Genomic DNA, 18,805 nt, shown 5'->3' with positions numbered 1-18,805 from the left:
TTTCCGTTAGCCCGACAATGGTGTTTCCCGTTTTATGTTAGCGTTAAGCTAGCGGGCTTTCAATTGGTTGGAATTGCTTGAACATTTTGGTGTTTCAATATACGTTTCATTCTTTTTTTGTTTGTTTGTTTTATGTGTCAGTTTTAGTTTTAGTAGTGAAATTCAGTGACAAATAAAGCCCATATTGGTCGCTTAAAACCAATCTACTCGGCCTGGTTTTCAGCCAGTTTTGTTCTAGGGATTGTTTACATGTCAAGGCAGTTAAGTACCACATAAGAGTTTGAATTTTAGCCATTAATATTCAATTAATCACACTTTAATGGACGTTCAAATGAAGTGCTCCGAAGTGTTGATCTTTTTGTTTGTTTTTGTGTGTCAGTAGCAATTGCTTATCAGTTATGAATGGGAACTGAGTGTGTTTCGTGCGGGTGCGCGTGTGTTTCGTGCGTGTGTGTGTGTCAGCTAATGGCTTTGTAATTAGAAGTGATGGCAGGCTGAGATGATGGATTGCCGTGAACGCAGCATTGTGGTGCAGGTGCTAAGCTGAAGATGCGTGTGTGCGTGTTCTCGCTATACGGGAAACAAGCTTTACATACGTAGATACATTTATAAGCAATCTGACGGGAAAAAGAAGGCTTTTTAATGAAGACCTCGGATGAGTATCTGGATGGACGTTTGGTTGCATGGACATCTGGAGGGATTGTTGCACAGTTGGTTGGATGGATAGATTGTGTGTGATTGTGTATGCCAATGTATGTACAGTTCAATATGGAGGGATTGCTGGATGTTTGGGTTTATTCGTGGATAGTTGGACATATGTTTCCTTGGATGGATAGCTTGGTGGATGATGTTTCGATGGAGGGGTGGGCAGAAAAGAATGTTTTCGATTTTTTAAACGTCTTTAACATGTAATAAATCATCAGTTACAAACTGATACAAATATGTTGTATGTAAAACTGCAGTTGAACGGGTTGGTGCACTGATCATTAGTTAGAATCGCTGGGAGTACTTGTTCATTTCAGGGTCTCCTCATCGTCTTTTCATCTTTATTCTCATCAAGTCCAACATGTCAGTCGTCTTTCCCTAATGGGGCGCCTGGAGAGGTGGACGTGGCCTGTGTGCACTGATTTCTTATCAAAGGATGACGAACACTACCACTGTGCCTGAACACATCATCTACACAAGTCGATTACATTCAATTGACTAGTGCACTCATGATGATGATGATGATGATTATTATTATTATTATTGCTGCGTGTTTTGAGCACTGCCAAAGAGTGAATTGAAGCGCCTGCTGAGAATATACAGCGTTGAAAATTTCGAATTATCTACGCGTTCTTCTGACACAAAAACAATCATCAAATAAAAATGGCGATGTCACAGACGTGCGGGCCATCGCATGAAATAAGTGCCAACTTGCCTCGGGATGAAATGCAGCCGAGTTGATTCCAGCTTTCCCGACGTCCTGGCGGGGCTCGTTTGCTCCTCACCGTCATCGTTGTTGGAACGTCAGACAACTTTCCCGTGGACAATTTTTATTAAAAAGTGCATATTATAGTAAATTGACTTTGTTCTGTTTGCATACAAAAAGTTCTCTAAATGGGGTTGGTAAGTAAAGTAAAGTAAGCCAGAGGCAACCCGGGGGGTATTGAAGAGCAGAGTTGCGGAGAGAAATGGATTAAGAGATGAGAAGGGGGCAGGACGATGGCGAGGGGAGGTCAGGTGCAGCATCATGGCACCAAAAAAGGAGAAGGGGAAGTTGACGACAAAGGCGAAGATGCACTTTTAATTTTTAGTTGCTTTAAAAGCATCTTTGATTGTACTAAGGAGACAGTTTTACACCACATGTGTCATTCCACTCTTGCCCACAGTCCAGCCATACGGTAGATTGTTGTCACATGTAGGACACTTGCCAACAATTCCCATCACATCATTTTAAATTACATACCGTATACCAATATGACCACAGATCCATTCACCATTTTGGACTTTTGCGTTTTGCATCTACAGCTCCTTCAGTAACCTTGCAGACAGACAAGAGATTGTTTTCACATGGAGGAAAAAGCCAGGACTTGCCAGAAATTCCTCCCGTTTCCTTCAGTGTATTTGTATGCACATTTACATTTTGTACAGATTTACATGTTACAGAGAGTTTCCGGAGAACATTCCTCCTTCAGTAACCTCCCAGAAAAACCTGAGACATTTTTCATGTCGGACACAGCTAGTACTTGCCAGAAATCTCTGCAACTCCTTTGCTCTTGCTATTTTTTTAGCCTTGATAGTTGAAGGCCACTTCCCCATCTTCTTTCCGGCCTCAACTTATCTGTGCCAGCTCAATGTCGACTTTAAATGTAATCTTTTGTGCATGCTTCCACGCTTAAAAGCTCCTCCAGTCACCTCTACAATTCGGCTGTTAAAAAGCGCTGGAAGGGGGACGCGTCACGCATCTGCCGCGGCTGACTGAAAAGTGCTCAAGCGGTGCATTTAGTTGCCATTCAGCTGATATCAAGCTCATTCACAGAGCACACGCCTTCCTGCCTTGGCGGCTTTTTTTTTTTTTTTAACCGAGCCCAGCTGCCAGCACTCCAGGTAGCGCCGTTCATTTTTCCATCAAACAAAAAAAGATTTTTAATTATTTGACAAAGAATTGTGCTTCGCATCATCCATCATTCAGTACTTGTTAGAATGACCTCTCCAGCTCGTTTTGTGTGCATTTACATGTTTAGGAACTCCTTCTGTAAGCGCTCAGACATAAGGTAGATTGTTGTTAAGGGTAGGACATTTTTCGTGGGGAATTATGTTCCAGACCCACCCGCAAAAGTTTGTGATATAGCTAGAGCATCTTAAAAACTTTAGATATAGTTTTACCCCTCCCGTGTTTCTAACGCATTTAAGCAGATTAGAATACACTTAAACTTATCAAAACAGCCTTTTTAAAGTTTAAACGTAGTCATCATATTTGTACTTTTTAAGTATTCCTTAGTATTCCCGCATGCTTGCTTCATGCTGTTTGTCACTCCAAGTTTAACAAAATAAAACAAATGATGATTTATCATTGTATATCGAAGCACCAAATTGTTCAACCAAACTAAGTATTTTTGTGGGACGAAGGTCCGCTAGCTTAATGCGAACATGTAATGTCAAACACCATAGACGGGCTAACGGAAAGTAGCATAGATGTTACAGTAATTACAAAGCTTCAAAGAACTGCTACTTTAACAGACGGAGCAGCACCAAACAAAGGCAAATCCTTGCGCGGGCGATGGATTTCTTCCGTCTGTTTCTTTATTTATGCATGGCTACAGGGTGTTTATATCACGGCTGCGTCTCGTTAGCGGATGTACTGCATTAACATATGTTCTAGGTGATGAATCAATAACACTTGGATCTTTTGCATTAAAAAAAATAATAAATCAAAACACTAGCGCAATAATGGAGTTGGCAAAGGCCGGAACAACGTGCTGCGACGTGGGACGAGTAGTCGGGGAAATGTGAAATGTGGAATTGGCGAGTCGGAAGGAGGCAGTTAATTTCCTGTGCGGACAAATGAACAAGCACAAGAACAAATCGTCCAATTTATGGACGGCAATTTTGTCCTCTGAGTTTGATTGTTGCTGTGTAACTAGACATCAGGATGTTGTCAATTGTCACATCATTTGAAAGAACATCCACATTCCTGCTTAAGTGCTTGGTGTTCTGATAGATTCCGACCTGACTTTCAACAGTCATATCAAATCAATTACTAAAACTGCCTTCTACCATCTGAAGAACATGCACCAGAATGAAGGCTTGCATGTGTCAAGCAGACCAGGAGAAGCTCATCCATGCTTTTATCTCAAGTAGACTTGACTATTGTAATGGTCTTCTGACTGGACTCCCTAAAGAACATATTCCAATATGAACCCAGATTCCTACAACTTTCTGAGTTAACAGCTCATTCAGTAAACTCCTAGACATAAGGGAGATTGTTGTCACATGTAGGACACAGACATAACCTGCCAGAAATGTTAGTGTATTTTTCTGTATTTACAGGCTAAATATTATTTGGCAACTTTGCAGACAAACCACAAATGTGTAGGACACAGCCAGTACTTGCCAGAAATCTGAAATTTTGATCAGCTCCAATCAGATGTATTCTTGCTTATATTATAATTGAAATAAAAAAAGAAAAAAAAAAAGAAAATATTTCAAGTATTACTTTTGTTGGCGAAGATGAGACCCTTACCTCCAATAAAAGCAGATAGCGGGGGTCTGCAGAGGTGAGGAATTACAAAGCTGTGCCGATGCAGATTGCATTCCCCGTCACCGTATCCCGACTTTCATCATTTCCCCAGGCAGGACAGCTGATACATTTCTAATCCTCGCCAGCTGTTTTTCATCCGTTATCTCTGGTTTTGACTGAAGGACGAAAATGTGTCTGTCGTCTGCGGCGTGGCCTCGTCTGCGACGCATTTTTCAGCAAGTCAAATAAAAGCAGAAAAAACACGGATCTTCGGAATCAATTAACACTATTTCGTTTCAACGCCTTTAATGATGATTTATTATTTAAAGAACATAGCGTACATGTTTTTGTAATCAGCAAAATTGAGTCAGTAAAGAATAAACTTTGCATACATCATAGATCATTTAGCACCTAACATAAGTTTTCATAAAGTGCAAAAATGATTTGGCGTGGAATTAAATTTGCTTACAGGTTTTCTGAAATGAACCAACAAACCTAATGTGCGCATTTTCGTAAGCAGCAAAAATGCTTTAGCAGTTATTGAATGTTTTTGAAAACGTCAAAGACCACTTAGCATATTCAATGAATCTTACCTGCTTTTTAAAAAATAAATCTGAAAAATTATGATTTAGTCTTCATGAACCGCACGTTTTGTAATAATCAAAGACAATTTAGTCATGAATCTAACATACGGGTTTTTTGTACACATCAAAGACAATTTCGTGAACGTACGTACATTTTCGTACAGGATTAAGACAATTTAACATCTGCGAAGTAACGTTTCACGTTTTCATAAACATCAAAGACTACTTAGCATTTAACAAACGTAGCGTACTTGCTTTTTGTAAACGTCAAAGAGCATTTAGCGCCTTCCATGAACCTAACGTACATGTTTTTACAAACATCAAAAACGATTTGCTCTTCAAAGAATAATTTAGAGTAAATTACTAATTCAGTTTTTTTTTTTTTTTTGGGGGGAAACTTCAAAGGTAGGTTCGCGTTTGCAAAGTTTCGGTCTTCAACAAACCTTGCGTACGTATTCCTGTGGGAATCAAAGGCGATTAGATTTGCCTCCGCTCCGTGCTGGCAAACGGCCTTTATTTTGTCTCTAAACTTGCCTGTTGAGATATTATCCACTGTGATCGCTCCATCACGTCTCGGCTGAAACAAAGTCATTTTTCTCAATAAAACGCAGCTGTAATTGCTGTGTTGTGTATTGCGACTGATGACCAGACTCATAATGTCTTCCTAATGTCGCCCCCGCGTGACACTTCTAATGTGATAAACACGAGCGCAGCAACATAATAATAATAATTAAAAAAAAATGTCCTCCGCTGGTAGAGATGCTGCACAGTAATCATTGGAAAACAGGTAGAGAATTCCGCAGCGGGATTAAAAGTGAATAACTTGAGGGGGCGCACGTGAACAAATGCCAGGGACGGCCTTGGGCTCAAAACGTTGGATTTGGTCGCTCTGAAGAAATAAACGTCGGCGCGACCCGGAGGGAGCAAATCAACGCCGTGGCCAAGAAGGGAATAAAAGATGCGGGAAGGAACAATTGACATGTCGCTTCTCCTTAACTTTAAAAGCTTTTTTAAAAATGACATATTAGAGTCAAATGTTTAACACAGACATGATTGTTTTCGTAAAATGTTCATAGACTTTGAAAATGAAGTGAAAAAAATGTTTCGCTGCAAAGGAGGAAAATGAACAAAAGGTTTTTGCAATTTTGAGTCTGCAATGAACCTAATATACGTGTTTTTGTAAATTTCTAAGATGATTACATTTTTAGTTGCTTCGTTCTTCAAATAAGAGGCACTGTGTGCTTGCTTCAAGCTGTTTCTTCATCCCTATCAGTTGAGGTTTACTATAAAACTGACACACAAACGGCTGCACACGCGCACTAAATACACCCAAGTCGCACTAGATTCAAGTGTGTCACTGTGCATTTGCGTACCGAGTGTAATTGCAGCCATTTTGTATTTATTTTGAAATGTGTGCCTTTATTGTGAAAATGTAAAAAAAAAAACGTGTCATCTGTCAGGTCGTTTACGGCCAAAAACGTCCGCCTCAGCAGTTTCGCTGTGAAGCGGCGTGCGCGGAATATTAAAAGCAAAACACACGCAGCTTTCTTATTTTTATTTATTTTATCTTATAACACTCGACAGTCGACATGCACTCACGGGAGATGCACTTGGCTTTCAGCCCAGAGCGTGTGTGTGTGTGTGTGTGTGTGTGTGTGTGTGTGTGTATTCATTCACTCTGAGAGATTGCTGAGTGCAGCTAAGTGTGTGTGCGTGAGTGAGTTTGCCAACGTGTGTGTGCACAAGTGTATGTGTTATCGAGTACGGGAGTGAATAAATACATGTGCGTGTGTGTGAGAATAAGAGAGTGAGTGAATTAGTGAGTGAATGAGAGCAAGCGAGTGAGCGAGGGTTTAAAAATGTCGCAGCTGAACAGCCCCTTGGATTTATTGTCATTCTCACAAACGCACACACGCGCACGCACCGTCCGGGCAATAAAGTTTTGCACTTCACGCTAATTAAGTCATGAATGGTTCATGTGAATGATGTCAGTGTGCAGAATTTCCTTTTAGCGCCCTTCGAGCTGCTGAACGTCCGGCGGCCATCAGCCGCACCGCGTTTGCCTAAAAGACGCGTTTTGGCAAACAAAGACAATTTAGCGTCTTCATATAACATAACGTCGGAGCTCTATTACTCTTGAACGAGCCTAACGTATGTGTTTTCGTAAACGCAAAAAAAAAAGTGCAGGAAAGATCATTCGGTCTTCGACAACAACGTACGAGTTTTCCTAAACACAGACGATTCAAATGTCAGATGCAACCCAAGAAAAACTTGTTTTGTAAAGATCATAGACGATTTAGTTTTCGTAAAAGCAGCCTAATTTATGCTTTTTGGATATATGAAATAGATTTGAGCAAAATCACAAGTGTCGGCTTTGGAAGTGGTATGAAAAAAATCCAAGCTTTTACTGCTATTTTTCCGAGTGTAACTAAAATTGTAATCATGGAAATTTCCTATTGACGTCGTAAGAGGAACGATTTGTGAATTTCCTGGGGATCGAGTTGAAACTCTTCAATAATCGTAGCCATTAAGCTAGTAGACACGACGTTGATCGGACAGGTGCCGAGCGTTTCGGCAGACGTTCCGCGGCGCTTTAATCGTGCTGATGTAAATTGGAAAGTCACTTTCACTTAGAAGCTCTGCTGATGGAGACGGAAAAAATGGCGGCCAAAAAAAAAGAAGGCCGTCCTTTGATGCTCCTTGGGCGTCGCCGATTTCCCATCGATCCTTTCTCCTGTCTTCTCCCCCCGTCTCTCTGTCTAATCTGCTGTTTTCTGGCACCTAATGTAATAATAATAAAGCAAACATTCAAGTCAATTCAGCGCCTTCCATGACGCTCACATGCTTGTTGGTAAATATATGATGACGAGTTTTCAATGAACCTACCGTACGCGTTCGTAAACCTCGATGACGATTTATCTCCTTCAATCAACGGCATATCGTATATTTCTTCAGAAACGTTTAACAAAGTCAACGTCAACACAGTATTTTGTGTAAACAGCCGAGAGTCTTGAAAGAACATAAGAGACATTTTTCGAACTAACCAATACACCCGACATATGCGCGTCACCGTAAACATCAAGGCCGATTTTTGAGTCTTGTTGGCAAACGCGTGTCGTTTCGCTTGCGACACACTCGACAAGGAGCTCGACGTTGGTCCATGAAGACGTCTTCTGATGTGAAGAGCGCCCTTAAGGAGGACCCACAATGCATCTTGCTCTCGCTTGTTTGTTTCTTTGATGGGGCTTTGGAGGCTAACAAACACACAGACGCATTGGAGGGGGGGGGGGGGGGGGGGGGGGGGGGGTGACAGCTGAGAGGAAGGAAAAACCTCATTACTGCTGGTGTCTTTTTTTTTTCATTTATGTTCTTTGTGCGTGCGTGCGATGATACACTGCATGGAGTACATACGTCTATCAAAACAAGAGACCCCCACCAAGGCTTTAAAGCACAATGGGGAAAAAAATCAATTTGCGGAATGCCAAAGATCCGACATAAACACAGCAAATGATGAGCTAATACGGCAGCGATTCATTTCCAAGAAAACCTACTTTGCTTACTGCATGATTTACTTCTGTCCTTGGGGTCATTGCGCCGTTGCATCACTCATCCTCCGTTTATAATTTCAATTGGCGGACGGTCTTTGCTTCTTCTGCCAAATGTCTTGATAAACTTGGCAATTAATTTTCCCGTTGATGATAATGTGTCCAGGCCCTGAGTAGAGAAGCAGCCCCACACCATTGCATTGTCTGTTCTTTCCAACATTTCAACTTTGGTTTTATGTGTCTACCCTACATAATAGTGTTTTACTTCAACACTTTAGGATTGTTCTTCACCTCATTGAGCATTCTGTGCTGTGGACTTGCAGTCATCTCCAAGCAAGCGTGAAAACAGCGCTGAACTTTCGTCATTTATAGAAATCTGTCTTATCATGGACTGATGACTATCAAAGGTTTTAGAGATACTCTAGTAAGAATGTATTTTTGTTTGCTGTTTTGGTTTCATCTATTTAAATAACTTAAATATATTTTTACCATTTTTCTTTTTAAATTGAGAATGTATTTTTAAAGCTGCAATTTTTCAGGATAAGGTTTTCATTTTTTAAATAATCATTGAATCAATCGTATTTTCCTGCCATTCTAATTTTATATTTATGTATTATGTAGTAGCAATTCTGTTTTATTCAAATTTTATATATTCAATTTTTTTTCCAATTTCAAATTTGCTGAATTTAATTAGTTTTAATAAAAATGCTTTACATTTTAAATGTAAAAATAAAGGTCATTTTGGAAACTGCAATTTTTCATGATTTTTTTTTATTTGTTGAAATCTTATTAATGTACATAAAATGGTAATCACCCATCATTAAAAAAGTTGATTCAAACTGCAATTTTGCATGAAAGGAAGTTGCAGACAAACAGCAATAAAACACTTGGCCTCGCCGCATCGATCTGCAACTGCTACATTTTATGGTTGTGCACTAACGCGCGTTTTATGAATCTGTCAATAAGCAAAAATATCCGGACATAAATAGCCGGATGTGCTTGAATCTGTTTTCCCGATACTAATGGCATCAGCACTTTGCCCGACAACAGACGTCTTTGTTTGTCTTCCTTTCTACAGTCAACCCAAATCTGAATCTGTTCTACTCGTTCTTTCCATTTTCAATGGGCAATTTAAGATTCAAAACTGAAAAAGTGACTGATTGTTGTTTTTAATCTCACGCAAAAAAAAAAAAACAAAGAAAAAAAGTTTGTTTGCAAAAATATGAAATTGAAAAAAACGGCATAACAGGACTGAGTAAGATTTGAATCTTTCATCGGTTGTGTTTACGTGACCCAGAAGTTGGATAACGAGCATTAGCTTGTTAGCCACCACAATCAGTTCGGACCACTTTACTGATGCTTGTTAAGTAATGCCGCCCTATTAAATATTAAAATCAAACTCAGTCCTTTAACCCATTTTTCAGTTGTGTAATTTTTTTTGGTGAAAAAAAAAAAAAGAAACCGGAACATTTCTTTCAATATTCAGGTTGCAAACAAATAAAATGAGTACATTTTTCACTTTTCAATTGAAAATCGAAATAATTCTTGTTTCTCAGTGCTAACAATGCTCATCAATGCGCGCATGCCTCGCCGCCAGGCTGTTAGCGGTTAGCGCTAGCGGCGCTTGTGACACACACACACACTCACACACATGCTAATTGGCCATAAACCTAAAATCTTTCATTTATGGCTTTACAAGTTTTAGACACTCTCCACCTTGAATATATTTAACACTTAACCAAAAACCAATCCATCAGTGCAGGAAACAATGTTAGCGGATATGTACTTTTTCATCAGTAGGTTTGCGCTGAGGGTCCGATGATTCAAGCATCCCGCTGGAAAAGATGGTTCGGCAGCGTCGCCACGACAACCAGCCTGTCCGAGCCGCCACGGAGTCGTCTGGGACCCGGCCCCGCGAGAGAGCCGGTACGACGACGACGACGCGACTCTGGTTTTCCTAACGATGTCGGAAGGCGAGGACGAGGAGGCGGATGACAAACCAAATCCGAAAACAAACAATCGGGCCTCACCGGCGGCAGCGGCGAGCGGCCGCCTCGCAAATGTCAGGCTGAGCAGACATCGACGGTTGGCGACCTGTCGCCCGGCCTGAAACGCGCCTCATGTTTTATTCACCAGGACAGCAACAGCAGCGCGAGTGTGTGAGCAGACCACATAATCACCAGGGGACCCACAAAAGACTCAAAACAAACACAATGCTTGACTGCTGCACGACCCACACAACACACAAACCTTTTTGGCTGATGAATTCTCCAAAGCGTCAAACTTTGACGCCACGCTTCACCCACATTAGAGGGCGTACGTAAAACATCTTGAGCCCATTTCGACAAATTCCCAAATATCCATAAAAGTCACCCAAAATGACGGTGGCACGGACAGGTCATAACACAACACACTAACGCACAACGGAAACGCAAACCCCACAACACAACACATTAAAACCAGAACGTCATTAACACACAGTGAGCACCGAGACAGGGCCGGCCCTCGCCAATATGGCGCCCGAGGCGACATTTTATATGCCCGCCCATCCCCACTTTACAAAAGAAAATGAATAGATATTTTTTTTTTTTTTACTATTGTCTTCAGTTTTTCACTGAATTTAACATATTAAAATATATTTCCTAATTTCCAGAAGCAGAATTTTTCTACAAACCTTTTTTTTTTTTTTTTTTTTAATCCTCAGCAGGTTCCACGCGGTTGCGAAACTTGTTGAGTCCCAAAAAGGTGACTCATCGTTGTGGAGAAGCAAAATCAACACAGCGTTTGCCCTCATAATAAAACATCGTGACACCTTCCTTTTGGGTCCCGCTGTGCTGCGGGAAAAAAAACAACAACAACACAATAACAATGACATTGGTGGTGTCTAGCCAAGAAAAAAAAATAATTTAATTTAGCTTTATACTTTTTATCCCGCACCATGAGATACAGTGTTTATCTTTATTACACAATAAAGTAGTCCTACCCCTATTAGTGAAATAATAAGGCCCCGCATTCTCGTACTTGTCAAAAATAATATCTTTATATTTCTTTGACAATGAATGAATTAGAAAGAATATGGAGCGTTTTATAGTTGCGAGCATGTTTTGCTTTGGCCGAGACGGAAATACTTCTTGACAGTTTAGCTTGTGTTGTTAATGTGAGACTTGCAGCTAATCTTGTAGCCTATTAACACACTCAAGAAATGATTTTTTTTTCCATATTTTGTGCCTTCTATTTGTGCCTGAACATGACTTAAAGCATTATCCTAACACTTTAAAGATGTACGTTTGACACCGCAACGGATTCATTCTATTTACATGTTTTCTTCTGGAGAAAAAAAAGTGAAGAAATGTCCCCACTTGTAATTAATTAATTAGTATTCCCCACCTGTTGCTCTTCCGCCCTAAAAAAGCGAATCCATCAGCGTAGGTGTCATACTGATAGAAAAGTAGTTCCTCTAATAGTTGGCGTGGAAGACGAGCGTTGAGCTTTCCAGAGGTCAATTATGGCCGCCCGGCAATTTCATTCGCACTCTAATGAAGTGCCGCCGCGGGCCGTAAAAAAAAAGCCGCCGGCCGCCCCGCGCATCCGTCATCTTTATGGCCGCCGGCGTCCTCTCGTTCTCGGCCCCCGACTGGATTTTTGGGGAGAGAGCGATGGCGGCGGAAACGAGGGAGGCGGAGCAATGTTAACTTAATGTGACACAGCTCTATTCTTAGTTTGAAAGGTGCGTTAAGATTGGATAGGAGGGAGCGGTTAAGGCGGGAGATTGCAGCTAGACCTCGGGACAACACAACACTCGTGGAAACATGCTGGGCTGGCCAACGCTAAGCCGAGGTTTCAGGTAGGCTTCGGTTTGAGGAACATACCGCACGTCAATAGCACACCTCACGATAGCCGTGACCGCAGTCGCGGTTTTGATGTTCGTGTGAATGTGTCGAGATAAGAAAGATCGAGAGAAGAAAAGAGGAAGGAAAGCTGGGTGCATCGCGGGCGATCCCCCGGCGGACTTGGCGAATAGCAGCGGAATTGATGGCCGAATCGGACTACAAAGCCAATTCGCTCAGAACGCTGGCAACACGACACGCCGTTTTGTATGACCATCGGGCTAATCTTGTCAAATCAAGCTATCGGGGGAGGCGGGACCGGAAAACGTGTCGACCGTGTTTTGACCGCGCCGATGTTGTGGTTCGAACTTGTGCTGCAGCGTTTTTTTGGGGACCAGCCGGAAGGTCTGGGATGGTTTTTACGGTAGCGCTAGCGTTACATTTGGGTTAGAAGTTCAACTTGGGTATTATTCAAAGCGTCCGTGACGGGAATGCGGGTGTGTAGCATGCGTGGCATCCCTCCAACAAGAAGACGGAGTTAAAAAAAAAAAAAAAAAAAAAAAGTGAGAACAAAGAATGGTGCAGTGTTGCATCATTCATATTCACCTCCTCCCTCGGCGAGCTCCCACTGTTAGCGACGTGCTCCCCTCCGGCTTCATTTCATCTCACGCCGCACTCCCGTCGGCCTAAATTTAACACCCAACGTCTCGTCCGACATGTTAACGCTCACAAACAGAACAGGAAACAGAAACTTACCAGCTCCTCGTTCTTATTCACTCACTCATCTTGACTTATTTCATGAATGCGTCTGCTGATCACTGCTCGTTAGCACCTTCATGCTACATTTAAGACCCGAACGTTTGTTACTGCGCGTGTAAGTGCTTGTGGTGAGCTTATTCGGCTTCACGGAAATGCCGATGACTATAAAATAGAACTAAAACTCGTCGGGGGGCATTGCAGGCAAAGTGAATGTGAAGTGCCAGGAAATATACCCTCCCCGTCCCACTACAGACCACTTCCAAGTGTTCTTCCGTATTGTCAGCTTTAGTGTCGTGTATCCCGTAGTACGACAGCCGACTAGATTTTGTTGGCAAATGTTTTTGAGTCCTTAAAAATCTCGCCAGGCAGCTTGCAAAGCCTTTGTTTTGTATTGTTTCAAAATTCCGTTACCTTCAATTGTTGGATTTGTATTTACGTACAGCAGTTCATCTCAAAAGTGCTCTCCCAAAAATCGAATTGAGTTCAATTGAATTGAGTTTTTAGCTTTCCCAGGTAAAGGTAATGTTAAGGTTAACCGAATTCAATTCTATTCCCGTGATATATTTTTCACATTATACGATCGTCCGCACAATGTTGCTCCCGTGGTGATTATTTCTATTGTCGTGCTGTGCGCCAGGCATCCAGTCAACAGGAGGCAACGTGGCTGAGGCTGCCACAGGCGAAGTGTAATCACACGCTGAAGAAGCGTGTCTGCGAGGCAACATCTCCAGCGGACGTGTGCTACAGCCTCCGGTGGGCTCGCGGAACACAAACATCCAGCTGCAAGACAAGAGCTCATTACTAAAATAAACTGCAGTCTCTCGTCTCATAGCACGAAGACGAGGCTTTCTTCTGCTCGTTGCGTCGTCGTCTTGTTTACGCCCCGGCGGAGATAAAAGTCAGACGGGGGGGGGGGGCCGCGCTCCCAGCGCAAACCTCATTTAGCGACGCTCAAAAAGACGACAAGGACGCAACGTCGGGCTTTGATCGGATGCCAGATGGAGAGCTGCGAGTGGAAAAGATTCTTGTTCATGGCGGTCAGCGGCAGACGAAGATAACGGCGCTCCAGTACGTACAAGAGACGTGAGGCTTGAGGGACTTACCCCACTGACAGTTAATAGCGCCACGATCACATTGCAATCGCAGATCCCGTCAATACTTTACGAAAGCCCAATGTAACCGCATGCAACCGTGCCACGTACGACTCAATATTTACTACCGGATAACATGACAAAACCAAAACATTTAGACAAAATCCACCATAGTCAGCAAAGATGCTTTTTTTTCATTAAATGTAGGAATGTGTGCAGCTCGCTATTGACGTGCTTTGATAGTCGAATTTTTTGCTTCGAATGATTAACTGCAGGGTTGTGGTTAAGGTAGGGTTACGTTTCTATGTCAAACGGGAAAAGCCGTCTCGAAACAGAGGAGGAGCTTTGTTTGAGGCATAACCGATTGTCTGCGTGTAATGATGTCCTACAACATACATCATCATAAAGTTGGGAATTGGGAACTCAAGCAATTGTTGAACTTTAACTACAGATGATAGCCCGAGTTTACTACGTTAAGAACTTGAATTGTTATGAAAGAAATACGTGTCGGTAAATGACGACCAATCCCTACAGAGTTAAAAAGATCCAGTAGAAAATTTCCATCAATACGTTTCAAGTCTTTCGCCAGCGTTTATATGCTTCGCTGATGTTGTTGATTGGTTCAACATCACACAGCATCCATGAGGAAAGCTTGCCAATCATCAATACTTCATGGGATTCATGCTGGGCCTCGGAGACACACACGCACACGCACGCACGCACACACGTCACAGACGACACACACACACACAGCCGCGTGGTGCGAGCTGTCCGACCGAATGTTGTCGTCGGCTTATCTGCACGTTATCCGCATGTTATTTCACTATGAGCTCATTTTTATCGCAACATCTCATTTTTTTGATCTGCGATCTGGAAATCTCCAAGATGATATCGAACTGATTTCAGATGTTATCAGGAGGTTTTCTGGATTATGTTTTACAGATCATGTTGCTTTTTGTTTTTGTCTTTTTTTAGATGTTTTCTAGATATCATCCACATGTTTGTGGGTGATACTGATGACGGCTGTTATCTAAATGTTTTCTGGATGTTACCCAGTTGTTTTTTTTTAGATTGAATTTCTGGATGGTATCTGGATATGTTTTAAAAAACACATTTTTTTTTTTAGATTCTTTAGATGTTATTCAGACGTTTCTTTTTTTTTTTTTTTTTTTAGATGTTATTGGAATGTTGACGTTATCTGCAAGCTCTGTGGCTGTTTATTTAGATTGTTTTGGATACTATTAGGACATTTTATTGATATAAGCGGCATGCTAACTAGATCTTTTTAGATATTCAAATTTTTTTAGATATGATTTGATTGGTGATCTGGACGTGATTAATAAGTTTTTTTTGACATTATCTGGAGCCTATTTGGATGTTGTTTCCATGGTATGTGCAAATGTCCATTTGGATGTTTTCTGGATATTAATTACAGGATATGTAAATGAGATCTGACTGTTTTTCTTAAGATGTTTCTACTTGTTATCCAGATGTGATCACGACCTTACCAGGATGTTGTTTGGAAAATATCTGCAAGTTTTTTTTTTTTTAATGAGATCTAGATAATTTTTTTCTATGCTACCTTGATTTTTTTTCTGGATATGAATTAGATGTAAATGACATACTATCAGGCTTTTTTTTTCTTCATATTTTAGACATTATCCTTGAAGTTATCAGCTTGTTATCTGAGGGTTTTGTGGATGTTACGTGGGTGTTGTAGATCAAGAACCGAGGATGCACGCGAGGCCGACGCGGGTGAAAAATGCGGAACATTACGCGGAGAAGTCAGTGAGCCGAGCGCAGCGTGCAGCGAGAGCCCGAGGACGTAATTATATTGTCATCATAAAGTCATGTGATATTTAATTACAACAAGCCTCCAGTGAAAATCGATGGAGTCACGGAGGCTGGAAGGGAGCACAAATTGGTGGCAGAAGTCCACCGCCCCCCCGCAGGACACGACCGCGTCCGCCTTTGAGTGCTCGGTCGCCGCGGAGACGCCATCCGCCGACTTCGGCGCCGAGATCATTAAACGGCAATTATGACCCGATTGGACCTCGGTGACATCATCAAGAGGAGCCTGAGCGTCTGGGCTGTGGCCTGCCAGTCACCATGGAGACAATGACGGGAACCACGGCGACTGTAACAACACACATGCTATTAGATTCAAAGTTAATATTGGACATTTTCCCGACAGAGCAGATCAAAGGCATTTATATGTTCAGAATCATCAATTGTATATTTATAGTCATCAATTGTAAGTTTGTGGCCAACAATTTTACGTTTATACTCATCGGTTTTATGTTTACATTCATCAGTTGCAAGGTTATGGTCATAATTGTATGTTTGTGGTTAACAATTGTGTTTTGAGTCATCAGTTGAATGTTTTCAGTCAACAAGATTATGTTTCTGGTCAACAGTTGTATGTTTATAGTCATTAATGATATGTTTATGGTTAAAAAACTTTATGGTCGACAATTACATGTTGATGGTAATAAAAAAAAAAAAAATACACCAACCAACCAAAGTCAACGACCTCCAAAGCATTTAATCAGACAAGCTGATCCATCCATCAGCGGCTGACTTGGCTGGGATCAAGCTTCCCAAGCCGCTGCTAATTGGAATGTGCGCTAGGCTATTAGCGTGTTTGCCCTCCCGTCTGATCAAGGTCAAACAGTCCCTCTTTCCAGAACAGGACGCGCAGAAAGGCTTGTGTGTTTGTGTGCGTGCGTGTCCCTGCACTCATTAAGGCTTACCTTTGGGCTTTCACGCAAGACGTTAAATGTCTCGCCGTCCTGATCCGGACTTGGAATTGACCTTCCAAACAAAGACGCATGCTAACACAATCCACACGATAAAGCACCCACATGCTAACACACGCATGCTAACCCACCCACACTAATACATACCAATGCTATAACACTTGAAAGCTAACGTCCACACACGCCAATGCTAACACACACGTGTTCCAGTGCGCTTGTTGAAAGGAAATCGAGTGAGTGGAGGTTTGTGGAGCCTGGCGCACACCCACCACCACACAGCATCAGTCACAGTGAACCCCCCCGCCCCCTTGTCCCCTCCTTACTACCACCACTGCACAGCCCCCTAACGAGCTTGGACCAAGTGGACTTTGTTCGTCGGCCAGCAGCTCACTTGCTTCAAAACGAAACAAGCGTTTGATTTTGCCTTCTTTTGGAAAACTGACCCATTTCTTGTTCTTCTTGACAACGACATGTGCACTTAGTTTTTTGTTTTTGCTTATATCCGTGTTTAACTACCAAAACAGCAGCAGTCTTACAGAAGAGCCTGTGTTTTCAAAACAAGGCAAACTAGATATTTTTTCGATGCATGTTTTCCTTTCTTCTATTCCAAGACAGTCGCTCAAAAGTTCTTTAATGGGCCTGGGCTTTTCGACTTTCAAGGTACTCAAAGCCCTTCAACGATGTCTCCTCATTCATCAACCGATGACGGCATCGTGAACAACTCGGGGTTCGCTATGTTGCTCAAGGTTGTCGACGACGTATTTCGATCCAGAACCTCCTACAGGTGCTTTGATGTTAGCATTTGGCTCGTCCAGCGAGCAACGAGCCTAGCAAATGTTTGTATGCTAGATTGCTACGTTGGCAGGCAGGGAAGTAGTTAATGGGTTACCGTAGGTCACCGTTTGTTAATTTAGTTGGTTGCGTCCGTTTGATAGCTAATGTTAAAGCTACGAGTCGTCGGTTCTTAGTTCAAAACGACCTCGGTGCGTTTTGGGTGAAGCCATTGGAATTGTGTTCCCCTACCGTGACACAGAACCTCTTCAAAGCTTCTTTTATATTCACGTTTGGCCTGGCTGATGTCACATGAGCCGCTCAAGATGATTGACAGACGTGGAGGGAGCCGCCACGCTTTGTCAGCGGCGGTAGAGCAAGGGTAGCGCGAGCGTGCGAGCGAGCCATTAACATCCACAAATGAGTTGGCTGATAGGCTGCAAATGGTTTGAGAGCCACTTCCCAACATGCTCGGCAAATCGCTCGCATTTGACGGACGCCGGCGCGTTAATCTGCGCCTTTGTCGTGCCTCGTCCTGCTAATGCGGGTTCTGACTCCTTAGCGCTCTTGTCAGCGACCGCCGCGCTCACTGGCAGATGGCAAATACATGAGTGACATGGTAGACAGGCGGGCAAGGCCAGAAAGGCCTTTTTCCTCTCACCTAAACACTATCCAGAGCACAGAAAATAGGAATTCGAATAAGATTGCCTCAACTTCTGAGTTTTTTTGTTTTTTTGTTACGAGCCATCAATTTGTCGATTTTGTTTTTTTTTTGCTTTGTGTTACGAGCCAAAATTTGACTTTCAAGTTAGATTCAGATACGCCGCTGCTCGAGTGAAGTGGGGGGGGGGGGGGGGGGGGGGGGGGCTGTTTATTGAACGGGACAAATGGACAAACATAAAAATACAAAATGAAAACCCTCACAAGGAGCATGGAGCGGACGCTAGCACTGAACTAACCACCAATCGGCGCTGGAGTCTGAAAACGGTGGTGTCCTTTGGGGGTGGGGGGGAGTAACAGAATTTCAATTCATTTCATTCGTTTTATTCAAGGCGTGGACACAAATGTCAAAATAGAGCACGAGACGCTGGTCTGCTTGATGGCTACTACCGAGGGGCTCTTGAGCAAGGCACCGTCCCTACTCACCAAGTCAAGTGGTGCGGCACTGTTGGCACACCTCTTTCAATCTCGAATGCTGGCATGTGTTTGGGTTGGCTCTCTTGTGTGCTGTGCAGCAAAACATACAG

General features: G+C 42.4%; 1 long non-coding RNA gene across 1 annotated transcript; it reads right to left on the bottom strand.

Annotated features, from left to right (window-relative positions):
• Positions 1–11,497: 11,497 nt before the first annotated feature.
• LOC133468255 (uncharacterized) lies at positions 11,498–17,067 on the bottom strand. Its single transcript, XR_009785434.1, has 3 exons — positions 16,935–17,067; positions 16,782–16,842; positions 11,498–16,165 (listed from the first exon to the last, which is right to left on the bottom strand). It is a non-coding gene; the product is annotated as an uncharacterized LOC133468255 (long non-coding RNA).
• Positions 17,068–18,805: the final 1,738 nt, after the last annotated feature.

The sequence above is a fragment of the Phyllopteryx taeniolatus genome, chromosome 18, assembly GCF_024500385.1.
Source record: "Phyllopteryx taeniolatus isolate TA_2022b chromosome 18, UOR_Ptae_1.2, whole genome shotgun sequence".
Taxonomy (NCBI): Eukaryota; Metazoa; Chordata; class Actinopteri; order Syngnathiformes; family Syngnathidae; genus Phyllopteryx; species Phyllopteryx taeniolatus.
The sequence above is the reverse complement of the archived record's forward strand: the minus strand, read 5'-3'. Positions and strand labels throughout refer to the sequence as shown.